The sequence below is a fragment of the Adiantum capillus-veneris genome, chromosome 4 (assembly GCF_014529385.1).
Source record: "Adiantum capillus-veneris isolate H3 chromosome 4, ASM1452938v2, whole genome shotgun sequence".
Lineage (NCBI taxonomy): Eukaryota > Viridiplantae > Streptophyta > Polypodiopsida > Polypodiales > Pteridaceae > Adiantum > Adiantum capillus-veneris.
In genome coordinates this window covers 58,874,317-58,893,557 of record NC_140934.1, presented here as the reverse complement: position 1 = coordinate 58,893,557, position 19,241 = coordinate 58,874,317, and positions in this window count along the sequence as shown.

Genomic DNA, 19,241 nt, shown 5'->3' with positions numbered 1-19,241 from the left:
AGTTTAATGGCATGATCTTCGGTGCATTTCGATTATTTGGACATTGGGCAATCAAATGATCTATGCCACATCAATTACACATGAGTATCGGCATTGTAGACGTGCTCGCTTGATTGGTTTGCATTAGTGTGGTGTTATTTTGTAGCCTAATAGGACACTCGGCTACACGATGTGGACCTCCACACTCATAGCATTGAAGAGGTGGTCTCTTAGCAGTGTAAGGATATTTTGGCCTCTTGCCGCAAGAGCAACTACTTGACAAACAGGTTTGACTTGTCCCCAATAGTCCTCCATGTAGTATTGTGGACTTTCTTCAAGCATATCCATCCCATAGGCAATATTAGGATCTATATCTTCCTCACAGCCTTCCAAACAAGCAATGGATGACTCACAACCCACTTGATTCATAGAAGTGATTTTCGGATGTGGTGGTTGCGGTCCTAGCACTGGAGGTGGTAAGGGTGTTGTTTGAAAAACATTTTGGGCCCTAGGGACCATGTGTTGTGCTGTTTTTTCAAGAGGTGGGGCCGGCATCAATGCAGGCACTCGAGGTGTGTATGTCCATGCTAAGGTTGGTCTATTGGCCATTGCGCGCTTAAATACTATGAAATCCTTAGCTGGATGACCATACCTCCCACAGGCATTGCAGTTCCCATTGAATTTTACTCTAAAAGTAGGGCATTCACTGGTACTATGCGGACCATAGCATACTGAGCACCATTGTTGCTCCGTTCTTGGATATATATGATTGTTTTGCGGAGCACGATTGTCTCTAAGACTCTGTTGAATAGCCTTGGTGAGATGTGCTAAAGTCATCTCAATATCTTTGGCTCCCTAGCAATAGGCCTTAAGGTCATTGGCCGATGCCCCGATGCTTGCGAGCTAATATATTTAGCTCAACAGACACTCTTTCTCCTTGAATCATTAAATTATCCTCCAATTGGATCGCATTGGTGGTGACTGCTTCCCAAGTGGTGATACCTCTAATGACTAGGCCATTGTAGATATCCTCATGTCGTAATCCCCTAATGAATCTATCAAGCAATTGATTATTATTGAAGCGCTCATTTGGATAACGACGAGAATTCAAATGCTTCAAGCGACTAATAAAGTCTCTCACCGACTCTCCTTCCTCTCATTGGGCTTTCTGGAGCTGAGAGGCTACACCCCAAAGCACTTCCTCTCGTATGTATTCTTTCAAGAACAGTCTCCTAAGAGTAGGGTAAATCGTTTTTTCTTCCACCCTTAGGGTTCTATACCAATCCCCTGCCTTCCCACTCAAGGTTAGGCTTAAAGAATTACTCTTATGCAAGTCATTGTGTTCTCCTAGACAATCGCATATTTGTTCAAACACTTCGATATGATTTCTCACATCCCCATCTCCACTAAATTTTTGTGTGAGCTTGGCTATTTGTACTGCCTTACTTCTAAGCTCTCTATCAGGCATGTTACGCATATTCTCAGCAATACATCGACCAATAACTTGAGCAAATGTTGCCAAGTCACCTAAGTGAGCAGGCACCGTGGGTGAAGGTGCTCCAGAGACTACATGTGAAGTAAGTATTGGCATTGGGCTTGGCGCATAGGAAGCCCTTGGGTTACACGTTTGGTACGGTGTTGTACCATGTGGCGGTTCAAAGTTTACATGTGTGGCCCTAGGCATAGCAGATGTCGGATGTGACATGCTAATGCTAGCCAGTATGGTCCCATGGAAACAAGAGCTTGGGTGTTGTGGCTGTGGAGCATAGGTAGTTGAAACAATGGGAGGGGTAGGAACTACATGAGTACGAGGATCCATGGGTGTATACGATTGGTACACACTTGTAGGTACTGTTGCAGGCATTGAGCTACCATGTAGCGGTGCTTTACTAACAAATGAGGTCCATGGCGTGTTTCTCGGCATGCCCATCATTGGGGTAGGCATGGTAGTTGTGGTGTCATCAAGGGAAAGATGAGCTAGACTTGGAAGGTAAAGCTATCACTTGTGGGCTCAGATTGCACTAAGACCCCTGGCGAAACAACATATGGAGGATCCATCGGACTTACTGAGGGAGTCTCCATTTGCGATAAGGTCGGTTGTTTATCTTTCCCTGTATCCAAGAATCTCATGAGACCCATTGAAGGCATGTGGATCCCCTTGTTCTGTCTCTCTAGCTCAATAACCCTATGGATGACCTCACAAACTCTTTGTTGTTGATCCTCCACACTAGTAGCACCCGTTGTGGATTGAAGGACATCTAACCAACCCACGTGATAGGTATGACCTATGTATAGTCGGTTAGAGTTTCCGTTTGTAGTTCATACTCCCAGTTCTCATTTAGGAACGCTCCATCTAGGCTTGAGGTGCTAGGGGTGTCCTTTGAACTAGATGCAATGTGGCTCTCTATGGGTTGACCCTTAATGGTCGCTAATTCAAGAGCACTCGATTGCTCTCCTAGTAATGATATTGACATAGGAGCTTTTGCTTTTAACTCTCTTCATTGCTCCGCCTTGCGTAAGCTCTCAATTTCCTTTTCCCTAGCCGCAATGATATATCGCTCAACCTCTTGCACTTCGGCAAGGCTTCTACCATCAGGTAATATGACCTCGGAGGGGAATGCTCTGAAGAGTTAGGGGGGTGCAGTGAATGGAGTATTCACATGCACATTCTCTAAGGGCATAGGATCTATGTTGGTCATGAATGGTGAATTTACTTCCCCGCCCCCCTCATTTACATCGTTAGCTCCATGTTCAGAGCGAGTGGCTCTACTAACAGTTTCCTTCAAGCGGCTAAGCACGCTCAGCCCGGACCGTGGGCCCACGGCATGTATGTCTTGGCTTGAGCTATTGGGATTAGGCACTGGGAAACCCTCCATGATGTCGTAGTCAGAGGAAGAGTCACTAGCCGCTATGTTTGGGTCTTGGTTTGTACTACCTTGGGTCCCCGCCGAGGGCCCGGAACCTAAGGTAGGTGGATATTGAGAATTCGTGTAAGTCGAAATGCTCTCTAGTTGCTTGGCCTCTAGCACACGATCAGAGCGCAGATGCATGTGCCTTTGGCACCCTACAAGCGTCGGAGAATTAACCTCGAAGGTTAACTGCTTACTTTTTTAGGCGTCCGTTTTCACTCGTTTTTTTTATGTTTTTTAATGATCGTTTTTTTTATTAAAGTGTGTGATAGCTCGAAACAACCGTATCACTGAGAGGGTCGTGGTGTGCTTTACAGCACAACATTCGATCACCTGAAGCTCCGTTGGTCCTCAAAAAAGTCGATTTTTAGGTACGTGTGAGGCTAAAATACGTAATTTTAAAGGGCGACTGAGATTAGAGCCTGAGCGTGAGCTTGGGCTTGGGTCAAGGTGATATTCCCGATCCCGGTCCTAACTTTAAAATTTTTAATAATTTTTTTTTTTTATAAGGTCGCCGCGGTCGTGCTGTGTTTTGTTTTTTGATAAGGTCGCCGCGGTCGCGCTGTGCGCGCGAGCACACACACACTCTACCTACCTACTTACAACTAATACACCTACTGTTACACACTAACACACTTCATTAGCTCTAACATATCTACTTCCTACTTATTGTACTTTACACAGAACTAACATTATGGATCTACAACCTTAATACTAACACCTTATCACAGAGAAAACAAAACACATTACCTTTCAAAACCTCATTAACAAAGAAATACATAGCAGCAAAACAAACTCCTTCTTCTCAATACACACACCTTCCTTCCCTACCTTTCCTACGATTGAAATTGCACCACAAAGAAGCACAAAGTGCCATTCAAGCTTAGTGTATGGCATTCCCCGACAGCGGCGCCAAAAATGAGCGCGTCTATCGCACGTGTCAATGCAAGGAACTTGCCGATACATTGTGTGCGAGCCACAAATGGCTCCAAGCATGCAACTAGCTTAAACTAGTAAGCTTAAAGATGACGATGGTGTGTCACTCATCACTCTACACTTGCTGTCGTGGAGGATTCCTTGCCGCGAAGAAGAAGGAGCAGTCGTTGCGTTGCGCTCAACCGCTTCGTCGCCGCCGTGCCGTCATCACAATGCTCTCTCTCTCTCTCTCTCTCTCTCTCTCTCTCTCTCTCTCTCTCTCTCTCTCTCTCTCTCTCTCTCTCTCTCACGCATATGCACACACACACACAAGGAGATGAAGAAGAAGAAGATGGAGATGGAGCAAGAGCACTCTTCAATTGCACAAATGAGAGAATCAGTGAATTTTAGGTTTATTTGACTTTTATATGAGCTCGCCCCATTCACACTTGGGCGCCCATGCTTAGCCAACTAATCCCTTGAATGTTCTAGTTAGAGTGCGCCTCTCATCGGCGATCACTCTTACCCTTTTCCTATTGAACTGACAAGCTCGGTACCTGACTCTACCAAATAAATAATACGGTGTCCGTCTTAGGTGATAGGAATGTGCGTGAGGGGGTTAACACACACTTGATGAGCTAGCCTCATTGTAGTGCGTAACCGGCACTATAGATTGCAATTCCACTTGTCATTAAGGAAGCATGTACTTGATTGACACAACATTGTTTCCTAGCAAGGGTTGTTGTTGATCTAACACTAGCTGTGGTCTCTCCACTATCATGGGTGGTTTCTGCATTTGCCCCATGTTAGGCAAATAACTATACATAGGTGTCTCTATTGTCTCATAGGCATGTATTGGACTTTTCCGTCGTATTTAAGTCGATAATAGCACTTACTGACCTCATGGTTTATCCATTTGCCTTTGATGGCACACCACTTAGATGACCTTGCTGGTCCCATGTGTTGCCCTTGTGGCGGACCCTTTCTTGGCCCTCTCACTAGCATCCTCTGCATGTTGCTCATCATATCATTCATGCACTTGAGCATGTCTTCAATGGCATTCATAGGAGCCGCCACAGTAGATCCTACATGTGTTGGCATGGTAGATGTGGCTTGCTTACTTTGTGTGTCCTTGATAGTGCTCTCTTCATTGAAGACTCACAGTTATCCCCAAAGTCTATAGCAGCTAAAATGCATGCTTCTAGAGTCGTATCTTTCTTGCTATACAGAATAGCATGCTTCTAGGGGGTATTTTTCTTGTTATACAGAATAGCATGCAACTCTTTGTTATGTACGCCTCCTAGAAACAATGAGACGTCTCTCCTTCGTTGAAATTTCCAACTTCGGACATCTATCAATATACAGTTTCATCCGACTCCCAAAGTCTCTTACAGACTCCCCTTGTTTTTGTTTGAAGTTGTGGATTCGTGCTATCGTGCTGTGCTTAATTCCCATCTTCGAACAAGCAACAACAAGTCTCATTGCCAATGTAATTAGATCTATGATGGATCTAGGAGGTATTGTCTGAAACCAAGTTAAAGCCTTATCTTCCAGGGTCATTCCAAATCCCTCAAACTAAGTATCGAAGTCAGATATTTGGTCTGCTCTTAGTACTTGCAAGAAGCTTGCTAAGTGGTCATATGGGTCCCCAGATCCACTGTATTTTTTTACCCATTGTTTGTTATTAGATGTTCTAACTCTATGGTTATGAATGGTGGCCCTTCGACTAAGCCATTAAACCAGTTGCTTGGTAAATGTGACTCGTGTGGACCTCTTCTACTCCCAGTGTCACTTGTTCTTTCTCAATTTGCAATTATTTTCTTCCCTCTCCCCCAATTCTCATCATTGAGGTGGCTTTCTTGGGCTACATTGCCCTGTTGCTTGGCCATATTGCCAAATGATCTTTTTGTTGGTCCAATTGTCTGTTTTGTTTCATGTATGATCATCTCTCAGATCGAGCAACCCTAATACTTGGTATGTTCAACCTCCTTCAAAGTCATCATAATAAAGTAATTGTTATAACAATCCCTAAAGAGGTGTACGTGGAGGTTTTCTAGACCTTTCTCCTTCATCTTGAAAATATACATGAATTTCAAAGGTGTCTATTGCCTTGGTCTAGCGTGACTGTCCATATCGAATCCATAGCGTTATTGTCCTCCCAACAATAAACTCTAAGTCATTAGTCGGTATGCATTTCAGAGGCTTGACATCTGCTTGGTCATACCATTCTAATTTTTCACTCTAGTGGTCCTTCTTTAGTGGCTATGTTTAAAATTTATGTATCAACCTCCAAACCCCATTGGTCCACAGTGTTAGGATTCTCAATTTTCACATATTGCACTCTGTTTTGGTCCATATAGAAGGTATCATGTATGTTTTCTCTAACCTTCTCCTCAAACTCAATCGTGTGGTCATCGACTCTCACCACATACTCTTCGTTAGGATCTACATGAAACTGAGCCTCATACGTGTTGGGCTTGTAAAAGGTCAATATGTGTTTGAACCCAAGAGTGATTCTCGTCTGCAATTGGCTAGAAAAGGAAGACATCTTTGAACTTGAATCAAAGTAAGTTTCGGACACTTCTTTCACTATGGTCTCTAATGGTCCCCCTTGGTTTACACTCTCCTCAATAGTAGATACTCTACTCTTAGTTTATCGATTAGCATGATTTTCTATGACACGGCCTGATCTGAGGTGCATAAAGACCCAAAATACTCAATGAAAAAGAATACTTGGCCTTTAGAACTAATACCAACCCATTTCAATTGTTGTAACTTCAAACTGATTGTTGCTCAAGCTGGACTTTGATCACTCCTGTACAATCAAAGGTATATAAGTTAGTCTATTAATCTATAAGTGTACACAAGGACTCTTGATCAAAATTTTCACCTCTAATCCTGCCAAAGTAGCCAAAGGACCAATCTGCAACCTTCAGCTAAAAACAAATCTATTTCAAGTAGCAAACAATGTCCAGATGACTTCAAACTTCCTAGGCTATCTGTATGAGGTGTCTACTAACCTTCTGAACCAAAAAAATTCAAAAATGATCTCTCTAGATAGTAACCACGCTTATTATCTACTAAGTCAGAAAAGCTGCATTTTTCACTTTTGTTGATTCCCACTAGTCAAGAGTGTGTTCAACGAGACAATGAGAACCACATACATATATGTCATAACATGGGATGGAGTTGACTTGACTAGTGCATAGAGGCCACAAAGAGGTTTCCACGCTCTTGGAAAATACACTCAATTCTTATCTACTTGAAGCTACACTCAATTGCATGTCAGGCAACAAATGCTAACTACGACACCAACAAGCGAATCTCGTCGATTCACTAAGAAAATGAAGTCCAATGAAGACCAAACTTGTAGGATGGATAAGAAATGACTAAAGACATATACCTATGGCCTCAAATCCCCTTTTGGCCACTAGCCAAAATCGTGATTATTATCTACAGGATAGATTTGACCTAACTATTTTTGGCTCTGAATACACCCTAAAGCTTAGGAATGATGCCCCAACAACTCTCCTATGCATAAAATACAGTTTTATGATGTAAAAACAACAAAAACACAATTTTATTTCAAGAGACTTACAATGTCACGAAGAGCTTTCACCTGTGAATGCGATGAAGCAGGTGGCCACCCTTCAAATGGACACTTAACGAGGAAGTTGAGATTGAGAAAGAAGAAGGAGAGTACACAATGCTTTGCAAAAATTTCATACGCTTATTGTCCAAAAAAAACCCTTAGGTTTTACAAAAATTGGCTTTTATACCTTCGCAAAAGGCTTTTAGGTTTAAAAATGAGTAATCTCTTAACTCTTTTACAACCTCAAGTTTCATTGATACAATATGGAAGCATTTAGCCCTACTCTCACTGGCTCATAATCACATAATCCTTTACATGTTTAGTCCAAGAATCAATAAATTAGCTAGGGATCACATCTAAAATGCTTGAAAAATGGAAAATTACAATATAAGATGTCACATAGGCTCCTTTGTTAGCAATGCGGCTAACAATATTTCTTGCAAGTTAGTTTCCCTTTATTCTAAACTCGTAACACCTCAACTCTCAGCAATTCCTTGGTGGACAAAGGATGATTAGCTATTCTCTTTGGAAGACATTTCTCAAAAAAGTAAAATTCTTGAAGTCTAGGAGGACCTTAGCCCAAGCATTGTGAATTAAAAATATTTTAAGCAAGGTATATTTTATTGTTGACGGTATCATGAATTTGCATGCTTGAAATCATTAAGTTCTTAATCATTCTATAATTTTGCATTCACAGTTATTCGTTTGCAATGCTCCAAATGACATATCTCTTTGCTCTTGCTCAAGCATGCCATTGCGTAGGAACCATGGCACAATGTATGGTTTGTAATTCATGATACAAGGGTGTCTTTAAATGTTTTCAATAAGCACATCATATTTGTGTATGAGAAGTGCAACTCCACTCCATTGGACCTATTAAGACATCTTGTGACATGGGATTTCATAATGCCAAAAGAAAAGATATTCATGTTCAGAGATTCAAGAGCTTAGATGGAGCATATTTATCTAACACAACTTTTCAATATACTAATTTTTTATGTAAAGAAAGGGCAACACTCTAGAAATGGGAGAGAATGCATTGAAAAGATCACAATCTTGTATCAGTAAAACATTTGGTAATGCCCTAAACCGCAATGTTAATTTCATAGCAAAGAAGCACTTCACTTTGCTAGTCTTATGATACTCTATAAACTATCAAACAAGTCAAAATGGAAGCAAGAGGTGAACATTTGTACTTTGATACTTGTGTGGTGTACATTCACACATGCAATAAGCAACCAAAGAAATCACATCCAAAATTCCTCACTATTTGGTCATGGTAAGCTTTCAAAGTCAATGTATTGCTCTATTTTTACCAAAATAGAAAATTCTTAGATTTTGACATCCGCATTCGACTTGACATTGTAAAACATTGTAGGTTTTATCTAAGACAAAAAAACTTGTGTGCTCATGCATTTGGTTTACTGCTACCTTGTAAAGATATTTTATGGGGGTGAAGGGGAGCATATATGTCGTGTCCCAAAGGACTTTATTAGTTGACCATCAATAGATATAGAAAGATTCAAGCTAAGGAACTTTCTTGAGGTCTCAAGTCCTTTAGAAATGTGGTGGCATTAGATTCAATGATGGGCTAGGTCAAATAAATGGTGAGGAAGACTTTTGGGATTTGTTATCTTTTGAAAGGAATGTAATCAAAACAGCTAAAGGGCACTTGATTATTATTTTTATGATGCGTCACTGGGTAGCATCCTTTGTAAGCTTTTTGATATGGTTGTATTCCAAGGCATTGAGTGGAAGCTGCACCATATAGAAAAACTTTTGTTTGAAAGGAATGCAATCAAAATAGCTAAAGGGAACTTGATTATTATTTTTATAATGTGTCACTGGGTAGCATCCTTTGTAAGCTTTTCGATATGGTTGTATTCCAAGGCATTTAGGTGGAAGTTGCACCATATTGATGAGCAAGCAAACTCCATGGGAATGCCAGTTACTTGTTTGAATACCATACCTTGCCATTGGATGATATATGTGCATGTATCTTTGTGTTAGTGTAGAGGACTATGGTAAATTAAGGCAGTAAGCAAAGTTAAGGGCCATAGGTAAGGGGGAACATTTAACCCAAAAATCTGGCATTCGATGGTGATTGTTAATTGGTGAAGGTGTAATAGGCATTGAGGATAATGCCAAGTCAAAAGTTCCCTTAACAAGGTGCAAGAAGACCTCATCATCTTATGTGAATATGACATCCAAATGATAGAATAGTAGACTTGCTAAGGTGTCTAAGGTTAAACAACGTACTATAAAAAATAGCTGATTTATTTTTGGGAGATAATTCCAATATGAGTGTCAATCAAGGTTTTGTAGGGAGCAACAACAAACGATAATAACGAGCTTTCACTCAATCAAGAACGCTCCTTCATAAGTAATCTTTTTTCTCTCTCTTGCCTACTCCCTTCCCACGAGTATTCATTCCCAAGAGTAGTCTCTTCATGATTCTCATCGTTTCCATCTCTCTCTACAAGTCGAAGGAGGACATTAACAACCACAACACCTCCCTTAACACATAGAGTGACATTATGACGCATGCAATAGGGCACATTTTTTTCTTATTTCTTGAGGGCGACATGGGCTTGCATAGGGCAATAACTTCTTGTTGAATCTATTTTTAGATTAGTGGCAACCTATGATGATATTTTACTAATCTCGAACACCATAGGCTGAAATTAAATAAAGTAGCATCCTGTGATTAGCTATTAGGCTAATAGCAAAAAACTCACCACGAGTGGAAACCCAGTTAGGGAAGTGATTAAACCACGCACTCTTGTACACTAGCCAGCAGCATCGACGACGTAGATGAGCTCGTAAGCTTGGATCTCCTCGACCATATAGAAGAAGGGCAAGGAAGCTTGGTAACTTAGCCATTCATGGCCCTTACTCTGCACGCTGCATCTCAAAAGCTCAGCACTCCCTTCGCCAAGCTGCAAATTGCCATTTTCAGGGCAAGCATTACTTCTCTCCTCAACAACCCAGGTATGCACTCTCTCTTCTTACTCTTGTTTGCGCCTGCATGTGTCTGATTTACGGTTTCTTACCACTTTTGCTTTCATGAAATCCTTTTTTTAAAGTTAAGCTTGGCTATGCATTTTGGGCAATCGGCTATAGTCGTGCAAAATTGACTTAATTCAATGTCTTGTTGCACACACTTTTTCTTCATCTGTCAAGGTTAGCCCAAGCTCGTGAGCTGCTCTTGTTGCTTCAACCTTGGAATTCTGGAGTTCACACACGAGGTTTTTTGGGAGAATGGTCATAGAATAGCAGTAAAATTTTGCGATTGTGATCGATTGTGCATTTATTAGTGCTTACTTTAAATGAAGGATGCTCAAAAGCACTAACATATGAGTTGTTTTGAAGGGGTGTGGCAAGGTTGAAATTTCATTGATCCAAGAAGGGGTCATCATTGCAAAATATTGCAAAATTCGGCTAGTTAGAGCCATTCCCTTTCTTTGGACTAAAAGTTGTATACATGCTAGCTCATAGCTTGGTCTAAAATGCAAATGTTTTCATTTGAGCTAGTATTTACTCAACTTTTTTGAGAGCTTTCGAGTACAAAATTTGGCTTTTGAGAGCCATTCATTTTCATTTCATCAAGTTGCAGTCATCTCTAGCTCATAGATTGCTCTAAAAAATGTAAAATTTAATATGAGCTAGTTGTTAGCCAACTTGTTTGAAGCTTTAAATTCTAAAATTTGGCTTGAAGAGCCACTTCATTTCATCAAGTTGCATTATTTTTTTAGCTCTTGGCTTGTTTTAAATTCCATACTTCAAGTGAGCTAGAAATTGATCAACTTTTGAATCATGCATGAATGATGGTAAAAATTGTAAAATTTGCTTATGTAGAAGAAATTTATCTTTCATTGTCGATGTGTATGCATAAATTTTCTACTTTAGAGCATCATGTGCATAACCAAAGGCACTTTTTTTCCTTGGGTTTTTCCCCTTTGGCAAATTCGGTATGCAAGACCCTAGCTTTAGGTTTTCATTAATGTTTTTTGTGTGTGTTTTTTACTTTCAATAAAAGGCTTTTGTATCTTGTGTTTACACTTAGCTTCAAAAAGCTTCTTTTGCAAATAAAAAGGATCAAGAGACTTCTCTACACAAAGGGGATGCTTGCTCAAGGATGCTCAAAAGAGCATGAATAGGTGTAATCCTTCCATGATTTTGCTCTTTTGTTCATCTCTTCATTCTCTTGCTTGGCTTAAGTGAAATTTTACTTCTAAGCTATGGTTTTTTTATGTTCGAAAGTTAGGCATCCTAAAGTTTCAACATTTTGCTTTGTAAAAATTAGATCATCAAAACATTAGGTTTTATGTGTGCTAATAATAGGTAATTGGCCTTGACCTTAGGTTAATGTAGGATCATTTCTTGCTAGTCCTAGGCTCTTAGTGATAGTCTTAATACTCCATTCAGTTTTAACATGACCTAGGACTATGATTAGGCTTTAGTCCTTTAGTCCAATTACCATTAGCATCTCATGTTGGAAGCAATAATGTAAGGTCTTCGACCCCGAGCTAAAAGAGCACCATTGTACCATGAAAAGATCATAATGAAAAAAGTTACTATTTTTAGCAGTTTTTTGAATTTTATCAGTGCCATGATGTTTAGAATGTTTTAAAGCTTCAAATGTGAATTAAAATAATTTTTGTAAAAAAATTCCAAAAATAGTAAGTTTTTGGTCACCCGACCCGTCTAGTTTTTGACTGTCTCGAAAAACTGCACCTGTACCCCGAATTTGAAAAAATGTAATTTTCGGACGCCGAGGGCTGCTAAATATGGCAAGTACTCGGGATTATGCACCTTAGTTCTAGCTTAGCATAGCAAGTTTCGGCATCAAAATCTGATTAGAATTGCCCGTCTAGGATTAAAAAACAATTTTTCCTAAGGTTGTGCGGGGAGGCAACGGGGCTCGGGTATTGTGCGGGAACTGACTCCAGGGCACTGTAGACCCAACCTGGAAGCTAGGGGACGCCCTCTCTCACAAGTACAGCTCGTGGGGGCTTATCCATGCAAGGGAGAGAGAGAGTGAGTGAGTTCTGGAGCAGGTTGGCTGGAGTAGGTTGGACACTTGTTAAGTGTATAACTGAAGCTGCCTTGCATGAAATAAGTGCTCTCCATATGCATATAGCAGCACAATTCGAATTTCAGCTTGGAGGAGCCTATTTAAAGGTGTGCTCACACACACGCACACACACGCACACATATGCTCACACACACCCAGTACACCTACACACACACCTTGGGGAGGTGCTGCCGGCACACACACAGTTTTTGAAGGAGAAGCAAGTAGGGAGGTGCTATCGAAATTCTCATCTTGAGGATTCATTTGGATCAGAAAATCAAGAGGTTCTCAGCCCCTAATCACGGTAATCATGATTTAATTTATGCTCTTTTGTAATTCTCTTCATTATTCTCTTAATTCCTCGTCTACTATGCTTAATCCTAGCTATAATTCCCAATAGCTGCTCTCTAAATCTCCATAGCTATACTCCATTACATAATCATCATCCAATTAGCTAATTTATGCAGCCATTCATCACTCTTAATCAATGATTAATACATGATTAGGAGAGATTTCTCTCTCTAGACAGCATAGTAATTAATTGTCAAGCCGATAATGATGTAGATTTGATGAAATCCTTTCTTTTACCACATAATATTGGTGTAATTAAGTTAGATTCAATTTTTTCATACATTAAGATATGATTAAGGCAAAATTAATCCATCATTAAGCCACTAAGAAGAAAATTTTCTCTCACCTATGCATGCGGTAATTTTGCATCTTTCTAATTGCACTAGGAAAGAGATTGAGCTTGCCTAATTCATCTCTTTTGTAATTTAATTAGAAAAATTCTGAAATTCTTAATCATCTAAGCCAAGTGATTAACTTTAGAGCCGGTTCCCATAGGACAAGTAAAGTATTACCCATAAAATTACTATGTCTCGAAGGAAAAATCTAACCCTCTTGCATAAGGAGGATTGTTCAATGATTCTAATCTATCAATTGGATTGTTATGATGCTCTCGGACATTAGCTCTTTTCTTCAAGTTTATCATTTAAAGTAGTGAGTATAAAATGGCCCCGGTTAAGAGAACTCGCTTCGGTGGTGCCCACGACCGCGAGACGGAAACGAGCAATGTGAATGGAAAAGGAAAAGCTCCCATGGACGAACAAGCACCGGCCATCTCACGGGCCATTGACGAAGAAATGGAAGAGGTAGGTCACAATTTTATTCAAGTTATTTAATTAACATTGCATACGTTTAGCTAGGAAAGAACATATCCCCAAACATGTTGGAGAAATCCGACAGAAACCTCGGCATTTGAATTTCAATTGTATATTACAGTCTAAGTAGAAAAGAATGGATTGATGGATATACTGTTTGAAATAGGAAAGAATGTCTGCTAGGGAAAATTTAGCTCGGCATGTTCATTTCTATTTCCAATATTGATACTAGTCCGAATCCCCTCCTGATCACAGGGGATAGAGTTCCTGGTTAAGGGCTCTTGAATCCACGTCTGCTGGTTAAGCTGTGGATACCCACGTCTGCTGGTTAAGCGATGGGAACCCACATCTGCTGGTTAAGCGGTGGGAATGTCCATGTCGTGCTTTCTATGCGGTGGACATACCTAGTTGTATGGGCAGCTAGGCGACAACGGGAGGAGTAAACTCTCGCTAGAGGGGGGATGTTGTACCTCCAGAACATTGAAATTTTAATGAATAAGTTTGAGTAGAATTTTTACTAGAATACTGTCTTGGTGCCGCTTGCAATACTGGTTGAAGGGCTGTCTTAACGAACATTGTGATTCGAAATCTAATCAAGGAATTTTTATGTTGAACAACCATTGTGGTAGTAATTAGGACACACAAGGAAGTGTGAGTGTGGGGGTGGAAAGTGGGGGCTTGGCTCAGGTTGCCAATGCCTATGAGAAGGGTGGTCCTGATTGGTCGGGAACTCTCTGTCCCCATAGTGTTTAAATCGATACTAGTAAATACTCATTGCCCCTAGAGCGGCGAAGTCTCAAGTGTACGTGCCTCTGAAACATGGGAAAAAAGGCACTCGGGATTTCTCTCCTCTTGGAAGGTGGGTCTTAGGATCGCTAGATAGGTTAAGTACGCTTCCCCTGCGAGGTGGAGCTAGATCTCATTACTAGTAGGCTCAAACTCGACTCACTTTGTGATGAGAGATCGTCTGCTAGTTGAACCCTGAACCACTTTGTTTGCTTTCACTATAGATCTAGTGGCCACCAGGTTCACCATCAGATCCTCCGTTTGATACGGCGGGGGTGGGGATCTCACAAATAAAGTGCTAAAAAAAGGAATCAATGAAGAAAAAAATATCAAGAAGAAGTAGCAAAAATGCTACTAGACACATTAAAAAAAAAAAATCTATGTTATGTTGTGTGAGGCCTAGCACCTTATTGGCACTTGGCAGGCAAGGGGAATCACCTTGGCACGCTTGGTCAAGGCCCTAAACCGATGCCCTGTGCTGATAGGGGTTAGTCGTCGCCTTGGTAGGCTAGTAGGCTTTTGGAACACCTTCTTGAGGGTTCAAGGACTCGAGAGTCGCACCTAGACTTGCCTTGGGGTGGTAGCCTTGTATTGTGCTTTACTTTTTTCAATGAATGACAAAAACAAAACTTCCATGAGCTTCAAAAAGCTGTGACAATGTACTAATAGATTAGGAGATTTTTTGTAGCCCATAGACATGATAGGCTTGAATAATTTATTAAGATTGATCACAAAGTTTTTAGGCTAGTAGGTTTATGAACTTGCATTAGCCTAGGGTTATAACTGATTGCTTGTGTTTCATGCATAAAACTAAAATTTCAAGTGGTTTAATCTTCATGATAGTTTGAGTGTTTTTTTGCTTTATGTTGTCTAGTTTTTCACTATGATTCACCCATCTTTTAGAAGCAAAAAATTCACTTTGCATGATTGATCATTGTGCTTCATGTTTTATTCATTTTTGGTGACCTTTGATGCTCATTACTTGTTCTTATGTTTTGTAGCTCAACATTTCTTCCATAGACTTGCTTTCTACCATGTCATCGTGTTTTTCTTCACCGGCACACGAGGACCTGCGCAAAATTAGGAAGGGGGGGAATGTTAGCAGCGGCTAACACAGGCTACATAGAATATGCATCAAGTGGGAGATATGCTATGGATGTCACAATATTTTCACTCACTTTGTATAAGTCTTGGGCTCACTTGGAGTTCCAAAGTTGTAAATGCTAGCTAGAGGCTCAAGCTTAAACCCATAGTAGAAGGAATTGTGGGGAAAGCCTTTAAAAGGAATCCTTTACGCAAGGAAGATTTATTCTTGAGTATCCACTCTTGAGGATCTACTTTTGGAACACCTTCTTGAGGGTTCAAGGAGCCGAGAGTCGCACCTAGACTTGCCTTGGGGTGGTAGCCTTGTATTGTGCTTTAGTTTTTTCAATGACTGACAAAAACAAAACTTCCATGAGCTTCAAAAAGCTGTGACAATGTACTAGTAGATTAGGAGCTTTTTTATTGCCCATAGACATGATAGGGGTTAGCCGTTGCCTTGGTAGGCTAGTAGGCTTTTGGAACACCTTCTTGAGGGTTCAAGGAGCCGAGAGTCGCACCTAGACTTGCCTTGGGGTGGTAGCCTTGTATTGTGCTTTACTTTTTTCAATGAATGACAAAAACAAAACTTCCATGAGCTTCAAAAAGTTGTGATAATGTATTAATAGATTAGGAGCTTTTTTATAGCCCATAGACATGATAGGCTTGAATAATTTATTAAGATTGATCACAAAGTTTTTAGGCTAGTAGGTTTATGAACTTGCATTAGCCTAGGGTTATAACTGATTGCTTGTGTTTCATGCATAAAACTAAAATTTCAAGTGGTTTAATCTTCATGATAGTTTGAGTGTTTTTTTGCTTTATGTTGTCTAGTTTTTCACTATGATTCACCCATCTTTTAGAAGCAAAAAATTCACTTTGCATGATTGATCATTGTGCTTCATGTTCTATTCATTCTTGGTGACCTTTGATGCTCATTACTTGTTCTTATGTTTTGTAGCTCAACATTTCTTCCATAGACTTGCTTTCTACCATGTCATCGTGTTTTTCTTCACCGGCACACGAGGACCTGTGCCAAATTAGGAAGGGGGGAATGTTAGCAACGGCTAACACAAGCTACACCGAATATGCATCAAGTGGGAGATATGCTATGGATGTCACAATATTTTCACTCACTTTGTATAAGTCTTGGGCTCACTTGGAGTTCCAAAGTTGTAAATGCTAGCTAGAGGCTCAAGCTTAAACCCATAGTAGAAGGAATTGTGGGAAAAGCCTTTAAAAGGAATCCTTTACGCAAGGAAGCTTCATTCTTGAGTATCCACTCTTGAGGATCTACTTTTGAGAGCTCCCTCTCTCTTGAGTGTTCAATTAATCTCTTCTTGATTAATCTAATCCTTATTTCCTCATTGGTATCTTGTCATGAAGTAGTATTACACTTTCATTATTCTAGATTTGAGAGATGTGTGTACTTTTTGCTATTAACCACTCCTAGTCTTCCATAAGCATTCAATTTGTGATATTTACCATCACTAATTATGTTGATTAAGTTGGGTCTTAATCTTGTAATTAGAGTGTGTGCCCTATTGTTTGCTTATGTGTAGATAGGTTTTATGAAGCTCTAGCACCATTCACTTCGTGTGTGTAGCTATTGATGAAGTGCCGTGATTGACATATGGTAATTAGTGTGTGCTTATCATTAGTGTGCTTGGGGTTTCTAGTCTATGGTAAGTCGGACTTCGGTGGGCTTGATGTGTGTAGGAGATGGATTGATTAGTGATTAGAGTAGGTTTAGAGTTAGTCTTGCCATGGCTAATCTCTACTTGCATTGGAGAGGTGATCTCTTGAATCCTCTATTTCTATTCATCTGATGCTCGTGCTTCTATGCCCTAGTTGGGTTGTCGATCCACGGATTTGATAATTTTGTGTGGGTTGCAATTAGGTCGTGCTACAACGCCTCCCTACAGTTTTTTGGATTAGTCCATGCCTTTATTACCTTTGACTTAGATGGATCCATACGGATACCATCCTGAGAAATAATATGACCTAAGTATTGAATCTCTTGAAGGAAAATTTTGCTTTTCTTTTGATTGATAAAAAGTTTATTCTCCCTCAAAGCTTGCAAAATTACCTGGAGATGTTGCTTCTGCTCCTCCAAAGAATTGGAGTAGATGATGATATCATCAAAGAACACTCCAGTGAATTTTCGGTAGGGTCTAAAAATTTTCTCCATCAAACGATTAAACGTGGTTGGAGCATATGTCAAACCAAAAGGCATGACAAGATATTCATAACGACCAAACGTCGTACAAAATGCAGTCTTTAGGATATCTTCATTCACTATCCTTATTTGATGATAGGCACGTTTAAGGTTAATCCTACTAAAGTAGGTCGAACCTTGTAGCTTATCAAACAGAACTTCGACCCCCGATACGGGAGATCTGTTTTTGATAATGATATGGTTTAGCGCTTGATAGTCCACACAGATGCAATATGTACCATCTTTCTTTTGTACTAAAAGGACTGGAGAACAAAAGGGAGAGGAGTTAGGCCTCACCATCCCTTTGTCTACCAATTCTTGTACTTGACTCATGATCTCCATGGATGAACTACATGAAGCTTCATTTGACTTTCCTATTCCCGAGCTAAGTGATACAAATCATTCTTGCTTTGGTACCCAAACTAGCTCTAGAACAAGGGTGTTGTATTTCGTGATCTTTCCCTTTTTGCGGTCTTCAATTGGCTCCATAGTTACAAGATTCGACTCAGATGGGCCCATAGGTGACAAGGCAGGACACAATTGACATTTAATCACCCAAATTTGATCATTCCTGTCATAGTAGCCTTGAGCTTCTAGGGCAAGTGGGGAATCTCTTACGAGGATTCTATTTTGAACCAGATTGAGCATCAAAGTGGTTGTTAATGAAGCTTTAGGGACCCATTTGTATGTTGCCCTTGACAATCACGTTGAGTCTTGGGTGTCTCATTATTTGTTTTAGCCACAAAAGTTGAATCTCTAGAGCTTTTGTTCTATAGGGACAGATGTTTCAACCTCTTGGATATGCAATGTTCTATCATGTGTTTCCTCAGGGCTATAACTCAGGAACTGTCACTTGAGTGGTAGGACTGAGAGTTTGTTTCTATTTGTGATACTCCCAGTTCCCCAATTGATAGTACACTTGGTTGCAGACATCCAATTACGTCTTAGGTTTATGTTTCCTTCCATGGCACCCACCGGCATAACCAAAAAGCTTTGAGCCATGGCCCCGTTGTCATAACTGACAAGAGTGTGCAAGATTCCAAGGATAGTAGTTTTGTGTCCAATAAAGCGTTATATAGCACTTTCCCATGGGTGCTATTTAACTCGATGGAGTATTGTAGAGGCGGGTTAGAATCTACCAAATCATCCTCTAATTCAACTCGAAATGCATGTGTAGCTTCCAATTTGGCCTCTCGTTGGTGCCTAATACGTTGTTGTCGCTCGTGAGTCTCAGCTTGAGCTTCTATCTTTTTCAATTCTGCTTGTGCCTTGGCTGTTCTCTTCTCATGAATGGCATGTAGCTCCTCTTGGTCTAAAGGATCATAGTATCTTTTAAATTTACTCCCATTGAAGAATTCAATGGTTTCCACTCCACCAAGAGTCTCCACACGAATGGTACCTTGTGGGGTGATTTTGCATACAGTATATGGTCATTTTTTCACATATTTCAACTTTTTCTTCTCGTTATGTGCTCCATATATAAGAACTTATCCCCAACCTTGATATCCTTTTTTTTTAAGTG